The sequence below is a fragment of the Chrysemys picta genome, chromosome 2, assembly GCF_011386835.1.
Source record: "Chrysemys picta bellii isolate R12L10 chromosome 2, ASM1138683v2, whole genome shotgun sequence".
In the NCBI taxonomy this organism is placed as follows: domain Eukaryota; kingdom Metazoa; phylum Chordata; order Testudines; family Emydidae; genus Chrysemys; species Chrysemys picta.
Window position 1 is genome coordinate 172015955 of NC_088792.1, and position 18797 is coordinate 172034751.

Genomic DNA, 18797 nt, shown 5'->3' on the forward strand with positions numbered 1-18797 from the left:
AGCTGATAAGGTTCTGTGTATGTGATTAATAGTTATCAGCAGGGTTTAGAATTAGGTGCTCAGGTGAACAGCTACGTGCTCCCTATCCCGTCCTCACAGTGCTCCCTTGCAGACCTATTTTTGATGGCTGCTAGTCTAAAGAATGTATAGACAGAGGCAGATTATGGGTTTGTGGGATCCTGGGCCAGAGGAAGTGGAGGGGCCCCCTCCCTACCCCTTCCACCTGCAGTCCCCCCCGCTCCTGCAGAGGAGTGGGGTCAGGGCATGGGGGCTTCCCCAGCTCCCTGGCAGGAGTGCTGGGTGGGCAGAGCAGGTTGGGGCATGGGGGTGCCCATTTTTCTGGGTGCTGTCCCAATTGGCCTGGGCCGCATTGGCCCAGTGGCTAATCTGCCACTATGTATAGAGGGAATGGGAATTGGGGTGGTTATACCAGCAGCTGTGCCATGCCCACAGTACTGCAACATTACCATCCTCACCAATTCAACAGCCTGGGGTTGGATATGAAATCTGAGATTTTCAGCCTCAGATTTACACCCAAGAGCAAGATGGTGGTGAGAGCAGTTCTGTCTCTTTATGGTTCCCCTCGTTCTCCTGGCTGCTGGGAGCAGGTGCTCTCTTCTAGCTGCAGGTGGGTGAATTTGGGTGCATGGTCTCTCTCTCTCTCTCTGCTTGTTTACAGCAGCACCAACTATGTGCTAGATGCTTCACAGATGTTCAAAAGGGAGTCAGGACCTTCCCTGTCCTGAGTGCTCACAACGTAAGGATAGACTGACAAGAAGGGGGAATAACAAAAAGGGATTTTCTAAAAATGTCATTTGTTCTTATTGGGGGTAGATGGGATACTGCACATTCCCTCTTTGTAGAGAGAGAGCGAGTATATCTCCTCTTTCCCCTACCCCATCCCTCCACAGAGGAATTCCATCTAACTCCAAAGAGACGAGGGCAGGATGACCAAGTGGCTCCCACCCTCCCGTATCCATTTGATTACCGTTCCCCACTCTGCCAGACTCAGCCAGACGCTCTCCTATGAATGGCATTCTGCCTCCCCCCAGGCAGAGCTTGTCCAGTGCTCATCTGTAGGCTTTCACAGCAAATCAGGCCACATATGGGAGCAGCACTCTTTGCCAGGGGGAGGGAAGAATCACATATTTCACATGAGCCATATGAAAAGATCCCAGAATTTGTGATACTCAAGTGATCTGAGAGTACTGGCAAGGCTGGTACTTGGTTAAAGGAACCCCAAAGCAGTAGCTGAGATTTGGGACTGCCTTACAGCTTCCTGCTTTTATGGCTGTAAGTTTTAACTTCAGTATCGCATACCAAGGAATGTCCATTCAGGCTGTAGAAGAATAGTTTGAGTAAATCGGTCTCAAAGCAGCAAACAGAAGCCCTTCTAAATTCTGGAGAATCAAACATATGAAGCTCGATTCTCCCTTCACTTACATCAGTTTTAACTCCACTGACTGCAATTTAAAGGGCTTGTCTTCATAGGGGGAGTGGGGAAGAGAGGTGGGAAGTCACAGTGGAGGGGGTAATGCACATTATGAAGCTGTGATTTCTAAAGTGCACTGACTTGTTGTGCATTAATTGACCCATGTAGACCCTGCTGGTGTGCGCTAACATTTGTTTAGTGTGCTTTAATGTAGTCTGTGATATACAGGAGGTCAGAGCAGAAGATCTAATGTTCCTTTCTATCCCTAAACTCCATGAATTAAGTCTTGCAGGCCTCAGACAAATAAAACTAAATAGAAGCTGGAAGGAAGATCAGACTTAGGATGTTAAACTAGAAATAAACTCTTGTATGTGGCTCATTGTGTTATGCCGTAGTCCTTGGTATGTAGATGTCTGATCCAAATCTGAAGTTCCCTTGTTGCTTAGAGGAGCCCAAAGTTACCCAAGTGAAAGACTTTCCTTGAGGTTTCTTGACGCTGCCTCCCCTGCTTTTCTGGTTCCTACTTTGGGTACATTAAAAACAAAAGATGTAGGCGTGACAGACTGACAATATCCTCTTATATCCCGAACAAACCTGATGGAATTAAGTTAAACCTTTTTGAATTAGGTTAATACTTTGGGGTACATTGTACTAAAATATATTTGTGTATGTGGTGGTGTGACATGGTATGTACTGTCTGTAGTAAGGAGGGGCATACCAATGCCTCTTATCAGCCTTTGAAGACCCCTGCAGAGAGATGCACATAACTAGTTCAAACTGGATTCTCCTGAGACCAAAGGACAAAAAGCAGGGTTTTGGATAAAAAGCCTGAGTTTAGGTTGGCTCAGGGCCTTCTTCCTTATCCAGCAGATGGACAGGACCCCTGGTCCAAAGAGGACCCCAATTCTTAGTGAAGGATTGGAAGGACTTGGCCTACTGAGGCCTCATAAAACTGAGTGCTTGTTATGAGCTGAAGCGCTGATGAACTTGTAACATAAGGAAGACCCTAGGTTGGGTGTTGAAAGACTGCTTTTGCCAGATCCTATGTGAAAGCTGGGATGAAGTCCAGTAAGCTTACTAGCATGTGTGTAGGTTCTTCCGTTGTTTTTATTATGTTTTCTCTGTAATGCTTTTTACCTTCAGACTAAAGTAGGCTTGCTTAGAAAAAACTGAGTGGTAACTTATATCTGTAGCAATCACTCTCAGTCTCTGAAGAGAAAGCAAGCAGGTCTGTTGGGACAGACTGTCTTGGCTGGGAAATACATAGTGAAGGCAGGGAACTGTGGAGCCTGGGAATACCCATGTCCGAAGTGAAAGACATGGATCTCCACCCAGAAAGCAACCACCAGGGAGCTGGAAGCTGAGGGTGGGTGCCCTTGCTGGACCACTGAGGAGAAATACAGGTGCAGTTACCCTGGACTGTGACAGTAGGGACAGGTGAATAGAGCAATACTCATGATAAATGTATCAGTGTTCTTTGGCGAGACAGATGTTCTAGTCAAATATCAACCTAAATCATAGTCCAGTCGCCAGATAAACTTTTCACACAACCCTTAATATGTTGCCAGGAGCGCCGCCAGCTTTTCTGCCACCCTAGGCAGCGGAAGGTCCCGCCCTGAAATGCCGCCCCCCCCCAGAGGCAGTAGAAGGTACCGCCGCGGTCGCCGCCCCCCAAATTGTAGTGCCCTAGGCGACTGCCTAGGTCGCCTAATGGGTTGCGCCAGCCCTGTATGTTGCTAAGATCAGGGAGTGCTAAAGGAGCCTTGCTCAATGATTCTAGCTCAACCCAGACCTTCAGATAAGGATTCCCTCTCCTCCTGACCATACAGGGGGAAGGAGACAGAAGATCCCCCATGACAATTTATTTTTGATGATATATTAAGAAAATGCCTGTGTAGGGTGAATACATTTCCTGGTGGGGAATACATTTCCAGGCCTGATTTTTCAGACACTCACTGCTCTAGCTGAAGTCAATGGGAGCTTCAGGTGCTCAACCTCTGAAAAATCCATCATTATTGTCACCATCATCATGGCAAATCCCAAAAGGATGTAGCTGCCTTGCAAACTGAGCAACACTCAGATTGAACTCTGGCAAGGTACTTATGGTCATTTGACTGGATAGTCCATTTAAGTCCATCACCTGCAATCTTGTCTCACCATTGAAGTTTTTGACGCTGATGTGATTGCTAGCTGCTCTTGTGCAGCAGCATTCCTTGATACTTTCTCTAGGTCCACCGCTTTGAGGCAAGCCTGATGTCAAGGTGTCCCCACCAAGGCTGATGAAAGGCCTGAAACATGGCTGCTGCTACTCTGAGCATCTACATCCTTTGAGCATCTTCCAGCAGTGTCTATGGCACTGTCCAAATATTTGACAGCTGCCACCAGATTAATACCCTGTCCAGACAGGTTAGTACTGAGCTGGCTGTTATCTGGAGCTAGAGGCTGTTTGATGATGCCAGGGACTTAATTTTAGCCAGGTTAATAAATGGACCAATGCACACTGCTTCTGCTAGGTCAGCTCTCAGCTGCTGTGATTCACCAAACTGATTCAATAAGACAATGTCCTCTGCATATTCAAGATCTTGAAGCAGAGTGATGTTCAGCTCAACACCCTCAACAGCTGTCTCCTCAAGCTCGTCTATCAACCAATCAATGCTGATGTTTAACAACGGTGACAGAGCCCAGCCTTTCCAAACTCCCATCTGGCATTGATGCAAACACATCTTTCCGTTCTATAATAGAACTCTATCAAAGACACTAGCTTTCCAGGGATCCCAAGTCACCTCATCAGATCCCACAAAAGGCATGATAGAAGTCTATAAAAAGTACTATGCATGGCTTATTAAATTCAGCCATTTTCTCAAAAAGCTGTCCCAAGGTGAAAATCAGGCCCTCAGTAAATAACTGAATCATATGAGTATTGCACAACTAAGTCTTTGGCTGACACACAATTAACTGCACAGGAGGAGGAGTTTTATATGTAAGACATGATTTGAAGGCAACACTCAGGATTGACAGGATTAATATGTCACTTCCTTTTCAAACTGATGTCTGCATGTTGTTTCATTACCTTGTACAACTCCTGCAAAGACCTGCCAACTTCAGCTTATCAAGCAAGAGAATTATAGAACAAATGTGGGAAGGCACTGCTATCCCACATCAGAGAAACATAGAGACCAAATGAGTAATAAGCCTCTAGCTTTTCAGCATGAGAAGCCTGAAGATGTCAAGCATCATCTTGTGACGACTAAGATTTGCTGACATTTAAGTGAGTTATTAAAGTAAGGCCAAAATGAGACTCTGGAAGTATCAATGTAATGTTGGAAACAATCGCAGTAAAGCTGGGAGTGCTGCTTGTCATAAAAGAGATCACAACTTCAGGAAGGGAAATTGGTTATAAATGACATAGCTTTTGGGGAAAAGCACTTAATTAAAGAGAAATTACAAACAGAACTTGTTGATTTGACAAGTAAAAATCAGTAATACTGACCATCATGCATGATCTAAAAGGACAGAAATTACTGGTTTGGTTCATGTTCCAGCATTGTGCTACCAGCATTTGACAAATATAACCTTCCTTTAGTCTCATCACACACTACATGTAGAGAAACAACCCCCTGATACTTGACTACATGTAGAGAGACATCCCAGCCACTGCGTTGGCTTGTCACCGTATCATGGGCTAAATTCTCTGCTGGTGTTGACTTCAATGGAGTTTCATCCATTTACACCAACATATAATTTTGTTCTTTGTCTCAACCCCTTATTCTTGATAGTTATTTTAAGTCTGTCACTGTAGATCCAGTAGTTTGAACAGCCATGGCTTGACTGGGATTTTTGGGGGAAAAAACCCTACTTTTTTAAACTGAATGAATCCTTCACCGGATTACCTTAGAAATAAAATACATGAGAAACCCATTCAGGAAGAATTCATTGCAATAATATTTGCTGATTGCTAGTAATTTCAGTGTCAAGGCTGAATAAACAAATAGTGCTGGAGTTATGGGGTCAGATCCTCAGCTGGTGTAGGTGGATGTAGCTCCATTGATTTACACCTTCTGTTGATCTGGCCTATGACATTTCCTAAACAATTTTTATTCAGCTCACTGTTATCTTGGCTCACTTGTACTGTTTTTTCTCTTTTCTTTGTTTTCAGTGCCTTTGAACGTTGTCTCCAGAAAAATTCCTTTCCCTTCTATGCAGGATAGTTTGTCTCTTGTTATAGGCTAAAGCAGCATTCACAGACCACTCTAACAGCAGGTTTTTAGTAGGAGATTCCAGATATTGACTTTCATTGGCACATGAGTTGCAGCTATCCCAATGGGGAATGGAATACAAGAGCAATAGAAAATGGGTCCTCTCCAGGCAGGCTGCAAAGCTGATGCCTTTCAGAGCGTGAGTCGATTGTTATCCAGATTGAGTTAAAATACAGGCTGCATTATTTGCGTGATTTCTATCCCTTGGTGTCTGTGCCACTGTCCCACCCAGTAACTAGGAGAAAGTACATGCTCCAGCAGGGAGAGGAGTCCCCGCAACTCATCCCATCTACTATTGCCAATCTGCTCGCATTCTTTTGTGTGATTTTTTTTTTTTTTTTTTTTTTTTTTATGTTCTCATTCCAGTTCCATCATCTGGTTGTTGAATTCTGGTGGCTGTTAATGGTGAAGTAATATGGGGAAGGAGCAGTTCCAGATACAATAACTCTTATTCCTCTCCCTCTCTGAGCTCTTCCATGTAGCAGCTATCAAAAATAGGTTGGTGGTAAGGGAAAGTATGGTGTCCAGCTATCAAGAAAATATTAGGCTTTTCAATTTTGCGTTGTGGGCAGGTGCATGTTCAGGACCACATGGTAGAATGTATCTTTTAAACATTAATATACAATATCCTATGTAAGAGAAGGGGTTATGAACATGACCATTCACATAGGTAGTTCCTTTTTTTCCTATTAGAAAATCTAGTGGATGCCAACTGCTGGCATTGTTTAATGGATTACTTTGCACTATGATCATTTTATTTAAGTTGCAAAATATGTTATGATGAGCTGGTGAACAGAGATTTCAGGGGCATTAAAGGGGATTATGAACTAAACGAGTGCATGAAAACGATGAATCCTGGATGGCAAAGGGTTCAACTGTTTGGTGCTACTATATGACTTACATTTAAGCCAACTAATTAACCAGACCAACTCTTGGGCACCTTCTCATGGGATTCTGGAAAAGGTGGAAATAGGCAGTTCTCTCTGCTGGGTCATATCCTTAGCTGGTGTAAATTAAAGTCCAGTGAAGTCAATGGAGCTATGCCAGAAGTGAAAGTAAGCCGGTATGCCCTGGTACGGCGTACCAGCAAGAGCCGGTGCACCGTACTGGGGCAGCCCGGCTTCCCAAGGCAGCAATTTAAAGGGCCTACAGCTCCCAGCAGCGACTGCAGCCCCGGGCCCTTTTAATTGCCGCCAGAGCCCCACTGCTGGAGCCCTGAGGTAGGGCTGCGGGGCTCTGGGGGCTATTTAAAAAGTCCGGGGCTCCCGTTGCTTCTACCGCCCTGGCCCTTTAAATAGCCGCTGGAACCCCGCTGCCACTACCCCAGGGCTCCGGGGGCTATTTAAAGGGCCCGGGGCGGTAGAGGCAGGGGAGCCCCAGGCCCTTTAAATAGCCCCCGGAGCCCTGGGGTAGCAGTGGCAGCCGGGGGCTCCGGCAGCGGTTTAAAGGGCCTGGGGCGATAGTGGTGGCTGAGCCCTGGGCCCTTTAAACTGCTGCCGGAGCCCCCGACTGCTGCTGCTACCGGGGAGGGGGAGGGAACTTACTGGGACAGGGCGGGCCAGGGCTGGCTCTGACCCCCCCCATCCCCGCTCATTCCACCGGGGGCCAGAGCCGGCCCCAACCCAGCCCTGTACCGGTAAGTTCCTATTTCTACTTTCACCCCGAGCTATGCTGATTTACACTATCTGAGGGTCTGGCTCACTATTTTCCTACATTATATTTGTTTGGCCTCTCTTCCAACTCCCATTTCCTCTGCCAAGAAGCCAGGTGACATTTCCAAAACACCTGAGTAATTTAGGAGTGTAAATCCATTAAAAGTGAGTGTGATTTAGGCACCTATGAACATTTTACTTGTGGACTCTTCTTATTACAAAGGACGGTTGTGGGGCAAAGCAGAGAATGATGGGAAATCATTGAGGCTGATGGGAAAGATCTTTGATGGTTCCTGTTTTGATATTCCCACTTGATTTAGCTTAATTCATAATATTCATCTTTAGAGTGAAGAGAAAGCAAATTAGGGAACATTCTTTTTCTCCTTAGCTACAGTGCCTAGCACCATGTCCTCCTGTGCATTTTCTTCCTCTCCCTTCTTGGAGTCTGGGATCCAGGTGTGGGGAGGGGATGGGATCAGCAGAGGGATGCACAGTACACATATTGCATACCCTGAAACCAATGCAGAATCTGCTCCAAAGAGGCCAGATTACCTTTTGCACAGAGGCTCTCCAGGCCACAGAACATCTCTCTTAGTGTGGGTTCTTGGGGTCTTTGGGGAAGCACTGCCCAGAGTTGTGTTGCTAAGGGGAAGAAAGAGCTGCAAGAATCCAAGAGTCACGACTGGCTTTAGCCGATCTCTGATTCTTGACTTCCAAACCCCCTGCCCATTCTGCGGGGCAAGGGGAAAGCGAACTCTGCCCATCACTTACATAACGTGATAGAAGCTTGAACAGGGTTTTCCATGGATGGAGTTTGGCTCTGTTATCTGTTCTACTGGTGATGATCTCAGGTTATTCCATGGGAGCCAGTGGAGTTAATGAGAATAGAATCTGGGCACCAGATTGCATGTTACTGGAATATCAGTGCAGCTGTATCTTTCAGGCTGTGCACTAAGTGTGTGCGCAGCTGTGTGGTTTATCAGGCAGCCCTTTACTTTATGACTTGATAATTAACAATACATATTTACTTTAATAATTTTCACATCACATCATACTTGTTCTGCCTTCCAAGTGTACAACCACTGTTCTGAGAACACAGAACAAAGCACTGTGGGACAGCCGAACTTCTGAGTGGTTTTTGTAAGGATGTTTTCTATAAGTGGCATCAGCGGTACTTATGCAAACTGACAGTGGGCACTTTGAAGTTGCTTTAATTTACTGTAGTCATTACTAAAGCTGTAGTCTTCTCCCAAGCCTGGAGAAATGAGCACAGGGTGAGTCTGGAGGTCCTGAGTTCTAATCCTGCCTCTGCCACTGACATCTTGAGTATTCTTGGGTGGGTCACCTTGGCTGTTCTGTCTATATCCTCACTTGGATAATGCAACTTGTCCATCTACCTTTTTAAGGGAGTTATGAGGATGAATTTGTAAATATCTGTATGATGCTTTGAACAAGGAAGTGGGTAGAGCATTGGACTGGGACTCTGAAGATTTAGGTTCTAATCTGGTTCTGCCACTGAACTGCTGAGTGACCTTGGGCAAGTCTCTTCCCTACTTTGTGCCACAATTTCCCCATCTATACAAAAGAGGTCAGTATTATCCCCATTTTAAAGCACTTTGAGATCTACTGAGGAAAAGTGCTATATAAGAGCTAGTTATTTATTATACATTGCCTAATAGATTTGAAATAAAAATATTAAACTGACTTTTTGCCTGTGAAGAATACAAAATCTCCATGAAAAAGCTGAAATTCAAACTTTCTGCTTCCGTTTTTCTTATTTCATGTGTGCAGAGGGAAATTTGAGAGGTGAATGTAGTCGAGTGAGTGAGCTTGCTGGGGGCTTGGATAATAGTGCTGGAGGGCAAATAGGGGAGGGGACTTGCCTGGAGCCGCTGGCCTGCTCTTGGACTCTCTGGCTTGCTCAAAGCTGAACATGATGGTCAGCCCACTTTCTTGTGCATCTTTTTTGTAACCAGCCCTATCTTGTACCTGAGCAGATGGTATGCTGCTGGATGCAATGATATGACCTTAGTTTGCACCACATGGGTTAAAGAGTCCTGGCTGTGTAAATGCAGGGAGTATTAGCTAGTATGAAGGGAACATACTTTACTCTGTGTTGGTCTGCTTCTTTTAGTGGTTGCATTTAGGGGCTTTATGGTAGAAGGTAAAATAATGAAAAGAACCAAATTCTGTTTTTAATTGGACAACGTTCTCATTGAATTAGTGGGAGTTTAGCTTCATTAAGGGCTGCAGAATTTGGCCCCCAGTGTTTTAGGCCTCTAATTACTCCCATTCAAATCAGAAGTAAAAACAAAAATCAAACCATGGAGCAGGTTTTGAGCTGCAAACCACCCCTTTGTACTGCTTTTGACATCTCAAATGGACAGTAAACCAAGACTTTCCTACCAAGGGATACCCCTGGGAGTCCTCAGCTAGCATAGCACTGGCCTAGAAAGATCCTACACACACCCTCGGTACCCCTCAATGTAGAGGGCAGAGAGGGGTCAGGTGTGACTGGAGTGTGCTGTGGCAGGTCTTCACTGGCAGACGACTCTGTGGGAGCCAGTACCAAATGTCACACTTTAAAGGGGCCCCTAGGTGTAGAACAGGCACTCTGATCAGCTGAGTATTTGTCCCCATACTTGGGAACAGGATCAGACCCTTCCAGAACTGGTTACCACAACTATCTAAGGAACAGGGATGAACAAATGTTATATGAGGAGGACAGAGTAGAGGAAAAGAGATCCAAAGTCAAAGTGATTAAGATGTAAATAAGTTTGGCAAAGCAAAACTTCTTCTCACTAGAAATGCTTTCTGCATGTTTTTAAGGTACAGATGAACATGAACCTTATTCTGCCTCAAATGGCTAACTCTGAGCGCCACATCAGCCTGAGCAATCAAGACAACAGGAAGCAGATAATGGGACTTTTGTCTCTCTACTAAAGAGGCCTCCAATTAAATTGCATGTAGGTCTTCAGAAAGGTCAATCAAAGCTTAAGCAACCCCCTGTTGTTTGACAACTTCAGAGCCCAAACTCCATGGTCCTGGAGACCTCCGCTCTTTGAAGAGGGGGGAAGTTTAATTACCTTTTGAAAGCCGGCAGCAGGACAGGATGCAAGGATGTTTTCTTTCTTTTGTGAGAGTCCAACAAGTTACTATTTTGGTCCATGAGAGCCAACAACCCGCCACCCTGGAGGAGACAGACCCTTCCTCTGGCCTGCTGTCAGAAGAATAGCAGAAGCAATAGGATATTTGCTAAGGTGAGCCTCGCACAGGAAGGAAGCATTGGCAGTAGGATGCTTGTGGAAGGAGAGGCAAAAACCTTCTAGGCCTTTTTAAATATCTATCTCTACCTTTCTCCTTTAAAAAAAATATATCTTTATTTTAGCCCGTTTTGCTTTAAAGGAAGACATCAATGCAGTTGCAGGAAACAGACTGCTGTCACCTAAATGAAATTTGCTTTTCATCATTAAAGAGCTGGGAAACTGATTGCAAGAGTTTTAATTTTAAAAATTGTAATACATCTGCTCCCTCAGAAGTGCAGCCTTTCACAGCACTTCATGTGTTCCAACTAACATAACATATAGTTGGAACACACGAATGTATATTAAGGATTCTGTCTGTCTCTCTCTCTCTCTCTCACACACACACGCACGCACGCGCGCATTTGAATTTAAACAAGCTAAACACATGCAGCCTGGGGAGAAACATTCTCAAGTGCTTGAAAAGAAACTTGGATAGCATGCCTAACATATTGTATGTGATCAGAAATGTTGGTAAGGTGCTATAACCCACGGTACATACATTGTAAAGATATACATGTCACACTTATGTATAGCAGGCATAAAGGGGATGTGCTTCTGGAAGGATAATTTAGCATGGGAGAAATGTAACTGCACAGAGGGCCAAGCCAGTCCAAGAGCCAAAGGGTATCCCATCCTAACTTAATGCACTGGTACCTGCAACATGAGTGGCTTATATAGCCACCTCCTATATAATCCTATATAAACTGATCCTCCTCCAGTTGGCATCTATAGGAAATTTGTCATTGACTTGGAAAGAGGGGCTAGGGGATAAGGCATTGGACTCACTAGATCTAGATTCTATTCCTGGCTTAGCCATTGAATTGCTATTTTCTCTCTGGCAAGTCACTTGATCTTTCTGTATGCAGAAGGAGGGAATGGTAATGCTTACCTGCAATTGTAAGCACTTTGAGATCTACAGATGAAGAGGGCTATATAAGGGCCAGGTCCAATATCCAAAGATTCTCTCCATTCAATGGAGAATGCCTCATGTGCTAGTTCTTTAATATTATTCCATGGGATTTGCCTGTCATGTGTAAGTGTTTTCCAGGGTATTTCAGGTTCTGAAAATGAGATAAACAATTGTCTAGTATTTGGAACTGACCCATTCAAACCTAACTTCATGCAGGTTTGTGTATCTATTGCCATATGATCAAAGATATTTCCCCTTATCCCTGTTGAAAATAGGTGTAGTTGAATTTCTGGCAGAGTGTGAGCATTTAGGTGTATTTTTGCCATATAATGCACTATAAAGATTTCACAATGAGCTTATTTGACATGTTGGCTTCTTACCAAAAATGAAAACAATAGACACCTATTTTCGGCTGGGAAAGTCACAATCACTACGTTTCCCAGCCCAGATAAAGAACTGAAGCAGCATCACATAAAGTGCTCTTAATTCACTGCGTAATTTTATTTTATTTGTTTTGAACAGGCTAGATTTATTGGAGAACCATTCACCATACTACTGTTCCTCATCTCTTCACTCCTCTAGAGCCTTGATAGCTGGCTGGGCATATAGTTGTCTTGTCATAGTTAAGTTTCTCTTTTTGTCACATGCAAGTTTTTACATGCATCTAACTTTCCTGTCATACACAAGGCGCTAGACTGTGGTGGATGCTGTGCAGGTTCACAGAAGAAGAGATTGACAGGCTCCGCAAGGGAAGTGACAGCCCTGCTGGTGGCACTTGACTCCCAAAGAGTGAGGAAAAATGTGGGTGGGCCTGCAGTGACTGAACTAGGATTGGTAAGAGCAAGAGGGTACGCTGAACTCTGTAAAGGGATGTAACAGTCCCACTGTACCCCCAACAGGCTATTCTAATCTATGGAATCTATCATCTGCACAAATCACCAGGGTAACTGAGCAGGAATGGTGTCCCTAGCCTCTGTTTGCCAAAAGCTGGGAATGGGCGATGGGATGGATCACTTGATTATCTGTTCTGTTCATTCCCTCTGGGGCACCTGGCACTGGCCACTGTCGGAAAACAGGATACTGGGCTAGATGGACCTTTGGTCTGACCCAATAGGGTCGTTCTTATGTTCTTAGTACTAAGGCAGCCTGGCTACCTCTGGGATCCGTCAGAAGTGCATAGCCCCTTGTTCCCCTGTAATATAGACTGTGGCATTAAAAGCCACAATGTAGCCCAAAGACTTCATTAAGTCGAGAAAAAACGAATTCACAATGATGAAATATATGCAGGTCAGGACATACCAAAACTGAACCTTATAAAATGTCTGAGGCACATGCTGGTGGTGGTTGTCTTTCATGACTGAAGATGACACTGATGACAGTTTTACATCTTGTGAGTATGGTTGTGGCTAAAAAGACCAATGCACGAGTGCCAGTCCTTTCTGCACGAAGTGCATAAGTAGCTTGATGCCGAGGAAGGGATTACAGTCTGTGCCTGCTGAATCTGATGCTGTTTATGACTCAGCCTGTGTGCCTAAAATCTCGAATTGGGTAACTCCATAGTTGACAGCTGCTTGCCAGCATGATCTATCTGTTGCTGACAACTCCCAGCTGTCAACATCAATTTTGCACAGTTTCAAGTTATGCTTCAGTGTGTTCTTGAAGCATTTCTTCTGGTCGCCTCATATGCTCTTGCTCACTTGCAGTTTGCCATACAGCAACAGTTTTGGCATTTTGGTGTTGTCCATCCTCAACACATGTCTAGCCTGATGTAATTGTCATGACCTAAGCATGGCTTCAATCCCTGTGGAGTGATTACATTCCTCATTACTGGTAACTGTAGCCTGCCATTTGATGCAGAGCATGGCATGCAGATGTCGTAGATGGAATTTATCTGAATGCTTAATGTGATGCCTGTATCAGGTCCAAGTCTCTCACCCATACAACAAGTTGAACTAGCACAATTGCTTTGTAGACTTTTAATTTGGTTTGCTGCTTAATACCATGTTGCTGCCAGACTCTGCCTGATAACCAGTTCATCAATTGGCAGACTGTGTAGATACGACTTGTCAACGCCTTGTCTATAGTAACATAATTTGGCAATATGCTACCAAGACAGAAGTCTGGAACAGCATTCAGCTGCATGTTGCTGATGGTGACTCTGTTTTGTGTAGCATTTCCCTCATGTAGGCTGATACAAGACCTCTGTCGTTTTCAGATGGTCAGCCCATATCTTTCTGCAGATTCTGTAATCAATTGTATATCTTCTACAGTCTGTGCCTCTAGAGTACAGTCATAGGCATGTAGCAGCTCATGACCAATTGTCTCAAAGACCTGCATGGAGGAGCATAGACTGTTCAGGTTAAATAAATTTCCAAAGGATCGGAATTTGTATCCTGATACTGTCATTCAGGTGTCTTGTCAAGCTTTACTGCATAGATGAGACTAAACAAGAGTGGACTGATTATGCAGCACTGCTTAATACCATCAGTGATAGGAAATGGGTCAGACAGAACACCATTTGCGCAGACTCTTCTGAGCATTCCATCATGAAACAGCCTCAGAATGTTGATGAATTTTTCTGGGCAACCAAACTTGCGTAATTGCCAAAGCCCAAGTCTACTGACAGTTTCAAATGCCCTAGGTCAATAAAGACCATGTAAAGATCCTGTTGCTATTCTCTAAATTTCTCCTGTGTCAAACCATAGACTCATAGAAGTGTAGGACTGAAAGGGACCTCAGCAGGTCATCTAGTCCAGTCCCCTGCATTCAAGGCAGGACTAATAACTAGGCCATTCCTGACAGGTGTTTGTCTAACCTTTTCTTTAAAACCTCCTGTGATGGGTTGGATCACAGAACCCCCCCTTGGGAACTACCAACTGATGTGCCAAGACTACTTCTGCCCCTGCTTTCCCTGCCAGCTTGAGACTCCAGCATCCTGTCTTGCTAAGCCAGACACGCCGGTCTGAACACATGCCCCAAAGTTGCAGACTTAACTGAAAGCAGCTTAAGAAGTGTTCCTGTCTTTTTAACACTCAGATGCCCTACTCCCAATGGGGTCCAAACCCTGGATAAAGCTTATACAGGGTAAACTCATAAATTATTCGCCCTCTATAACACTGATAGGGAGAGATGCACAGCTGTTTGCCCCCCAGGTATTAATGCATACTCTGGGTTAATTAATAAGTAAAAAGTGATTGTATTAAGTACAGAAAGTAGGATTTAAGTGGTTCCAAGTAGTAACAGACAGAACAATGTGAATTACTAAGTAAAATAAAATAAAACATGCAAGTCTGAGTCTAATACAGTAAAAAACTGAATACAGATAAAACCTCACCCTGAGTGGTGTTCCAGTAAGCTTCCTTTTACAGACTAGTCTCCTTCTAGTCTGGGTCCAGCAATCACTCACACCCCCTGTAGTTACTGTCCTTTGTTTCAGTTTCTTTCAGCCTCTCCATCTCCAAGGATACCTATCTCTCGAGCCAACTGAAGACTAAATGGAGGGGTCTCCCAGGGGTTTAAATAGACTTTCTCTTGTGGGTGGAGACCCTCTCCTCTCTCCTATGCAAAGTCCAGCACCAAGATGGAGTTTGGGAGTCACATGGGCAAGTCACATGTCCATGCATGACTCAGTTTTTACAGGCAGCAGCCATTGTTTACATGCTACCCTGAACATCCTCAAGTAAACTTCTTATGTGGATTGGAGCTTTCCAAGATTCATTGTCCTTGAAGTGTTTCTTTATTGGGCACTTAATTTGCACATTCCTTTCTCAAGAAGCTGACCAAATGCTTTACTAAGGCTACTTAGAAATCAAGCAAGTACACAGCCAATATTCATAACTTCGAATACAAAAATGACACATGCATACAAATAGGAGAAATAGATTCAGTAGATCATAACCTTTACAGAGATGTTACATGGCATATGGGGTGCACAGTCACACCTCCAATGACAGAGATTCCAACACCTCCCTAGGCAATTTGTTCCAGTGCTTAACTACGCTTAAAGGAAGTTTTTCCTAATGTTCAACCTGAACCTCCCTCGCTACAATTTAAGCCCAGCTGCTTGTCCTATCCTCAGAGGTTAAGGACAATACTTTTTCACCCTCCTCCTTGCGGATGACACTAAGCTGGGGGGAGAAGTAGATATGCTGGAGGGTAGGGATAGGGTCCAGAATGACATAGACAAATTGGAGGATTGGGCCAAAAGAAATCTGAGATTCAACAAGGACAAGGGCAGAGTCCTGCACTTAGGACAGAAGAATCCCATTAAGTGCTACAGGCTGGGAACTGACTGGCTAAGCGGCAGTTCTGCTGAAAAGGACCTGGAGATTGCAGTGGACGAGAAGCTGGATATGAGCCAACAATGTGCCTTTGTTGCCTAGAAGCCTAACTGAATATTGGGCTGCATTAGTAGGAGCATTGCCGGCAGATCGAGGGAAGTGATTATTCCCCTCTATTTGGCACTGGTGAGGCCACATCTGGAGTATTGTGTCCAGTTTTGGGCCCACCACTACAGAAAGGATGTGGACAAATTGGAGAGAATCCAGTTCAGGGTGACAAAAATGATTAGGGGGCTGCGACACATGACTTATGAGGAAAGTAAAGGAACTGGGCTTATTTAGAATCCTAGACTTTAAGGTCAGAAGGGACCTTTATGATCATCTAGTCTGACCTCCTGCACAATGCAGGCCACAGAATCTCACCCACTCCTGTCTCAAACCTGTGTCTGAGCCACTGAAGTCCTCAAATCATGGTTTAAAGACTTCAAGATGCAGAGAAACTTCCAGCAAATGACCCATGCTGCAGAGGAAGGTGAAAAACCCTCCGGGCCTCTGCCAATCTGCCCTGGAGGAAAATTCCTTCCCGACCCCAAATATGGTGATCAGCTAAACCCTGAGCATGTGGGCAAGACTCACCAGCCAGACACCCAGGAAAGAATTCTCTGTAGTAACGCAGATCCCACCCCATCTAACATCCCATCACAGGCCATTGGGCATATTTACCACTAATAGTCAAAGACCAATTAATTGCCAAAATTAGGCTATCCCATTATACCATCCCCTCCATAAACTTATCAAGCTTAGTCTTGAAGCCAGATATGTATTGCCCCCACTACTAGCCTTGGACGGCTGTTCCAGAACTTCACTCCTCTGATGGTTAGAAACCTTTGTCTAATTTAAAGTCTAAATTTCCTGATTGTCAGTTTATATCCATTTGTTCTTGTGTCCACATTGGTACTGAGCTTAAATAATTCCTCTCCCTCCCTGGTATTTATTCCTGATATATTTATAGAGGGCAATCATATCTCCTCTCACCCTTCTTTTGGTTAGGCTAAACAAACCAAGCTCTTTGAGTCTCCTTTCATAAGTCAGGTTTTCTATTCCTCAGATCATCTTAGTAGCCCTTCTCTGTACCTGTTCCAGTTTGAATTCATCCTTCTTAAACATGGGAGACCAGAACTGCACACAGTATTCCAGATGAGGTCTCACCAGTGCCTTGTATAACGGTACTAACACCTCCTTATCTCTACTGGAAATACCTCGCCTGATGCATCCCAAGACCGCATTAGCTTTTTTCACGGCCATATCACATTGGTGGCTCATAGTCATCCTGTGATCAACCAATACTCTGAGGTCCTTCTCCTCTGTTACTTCCAACTGATGCCTCCCAGCTTATAAGAGTAGTTCTTGTTATTAATCCCTAAATGCATGACCTTGCACTTTTTACTATTAAATTTCATCCTATTACTATTCCTCCAGTTTACAAGGTCATCCAGATCTTCCTGTATGATATCCTGGTCCTTCTCTGTATTGGCAATACACCCAGCTTCGTGTCATCTGCAAACTTTATTAGCACATTCCCACTTTTTGTGCCAAGGTCAGTAATAAAAAGATTGGTTCCAAAACCAATCCCCGAGGAACTCCACTAGTATCCTCCTTCCAGCCTAACAGTTCACCTTTCAGTACAACCTGTTGTAATCCCCCCTTTAACCAGTTCCTTATCCACCTTTCAATTTTCATATTGATCCCCATCTTTTCCAATTTAGCTAATAATTCCCCAGGCGGAACCATATCAAATGCCTTACTGAAATCGAGGTAAATTAGATCCACTGCGTTTCCTTTGTCTAAAAAATCCTGTTTCCTTCTCAAAGAAGGGGATCAGGTTGGTTTGGCATGATCTACCTTTTGTAAAACCATATTGTATTTTGTCCCAGTTACCATTGACCTCAATGTTCTTAACTACTTTCTCTTTCAAAAAATTTTTCCAAGACCTTGCATACTACAGATGTCAAACTAAGGCCTGTAGTTGCCTGGATCACTTTCCCCCCCTTTCTTAAAGACAGGAACTATGTTAGCAATTCTCCAGTCATATGGTACAACCCCCGAGTTTACAGATTCATTAAAAATTCTTGCTAATGGGCTTGCAATTTCATGTGTCAGTTCCTTTAATATTCTTGGATGATGATTATTTGGGCCCCCCGATTTAGTCCCATTAAGCTGTTTGAGTTTGGCTTCTACCTCAGATGTGGTAATATCTACCTCCATATCCTCATTCCCATTTGTCATCCTACCATTATCCCTAAGCTCCTCATTAGCCTCATTAAAGACTGAGGCAAAGTATTTGTTTAGATATTGGGCCATGCCTAGACTATCTTTAACCTCCACTCCATCCTCCGTGTTTAGCAGTCCCACTTCTTCTTTCTTGGTTTTCTTATTTATATGGCTATAGAACCTTTTATTATTGGTTTTAATTCCAGGGCTGCCCAGAGGATTCAGGGGGCCTGGGGTCTTTGGTGGCGGGGGGCCACCAAATCATCGAATTGCCGCTGAAGATCCAGCGCTTCGGCAGCGGGTCCCGGGGCAGAAGGACCCCCCCGCCGCCGAATTGCCACTGAAGACCCGGAGCGGAAGAAGCTCCAGGGGCCCGGGCCCCACGAGAGTTTTCCGGGGCCCCTGGAGCGAGTGAAGGACCCTGCTCCGGGGCCCAGAAAAGCTCTTGTGGGGGCCCCTGCGGGACCTGGGGCAAATTGCCCCACTTGCCCCCCCTCTGAGCGGCCCTGTTTAATTCCCGTTGCAAGGTCGAACTCTACATGGCGTTTGGCCTTTCTCACTTTATCCCTACATGTTCTGACCTCAATAAGGTAGCTTTCTTTGCTGATCACTCCCATCTTCCACTCCTTATAGGCTTTCTGCTTTTTCTTAATCCCCTCTCTGAGAGGCTTGCTTGTCCAGCTTGGTCCAC

General features: G+C 44.6%; 1 long non-coding RNA gene across 3 annotated transcripts in view; it reads left to right on the forward strand.

Moving 5' to 3' along the window:
- The window catches only part of LOC135981614 (uncharacterized), a 213814-nt gene that overhangs the window by 22020 nt on the left and 172997 nt on the right, over nucleotides 1-18797 (forward strand). For 2 of the 3 annotated variants that reach the window (XR_010598713.1, XR_010598714.1), the window contains exon 2: nucleotides 10170-10600. This is a non-coding gene — a long non-coding RNA (uncharacterized LOC135981614). Of the gene's footprint in view, nucleotides 1-10169; nucleotides 10830-18797 lie in introns of those variants that run through there. The other variant, XR_010598712.1, reaches the window with a different exon arrangement.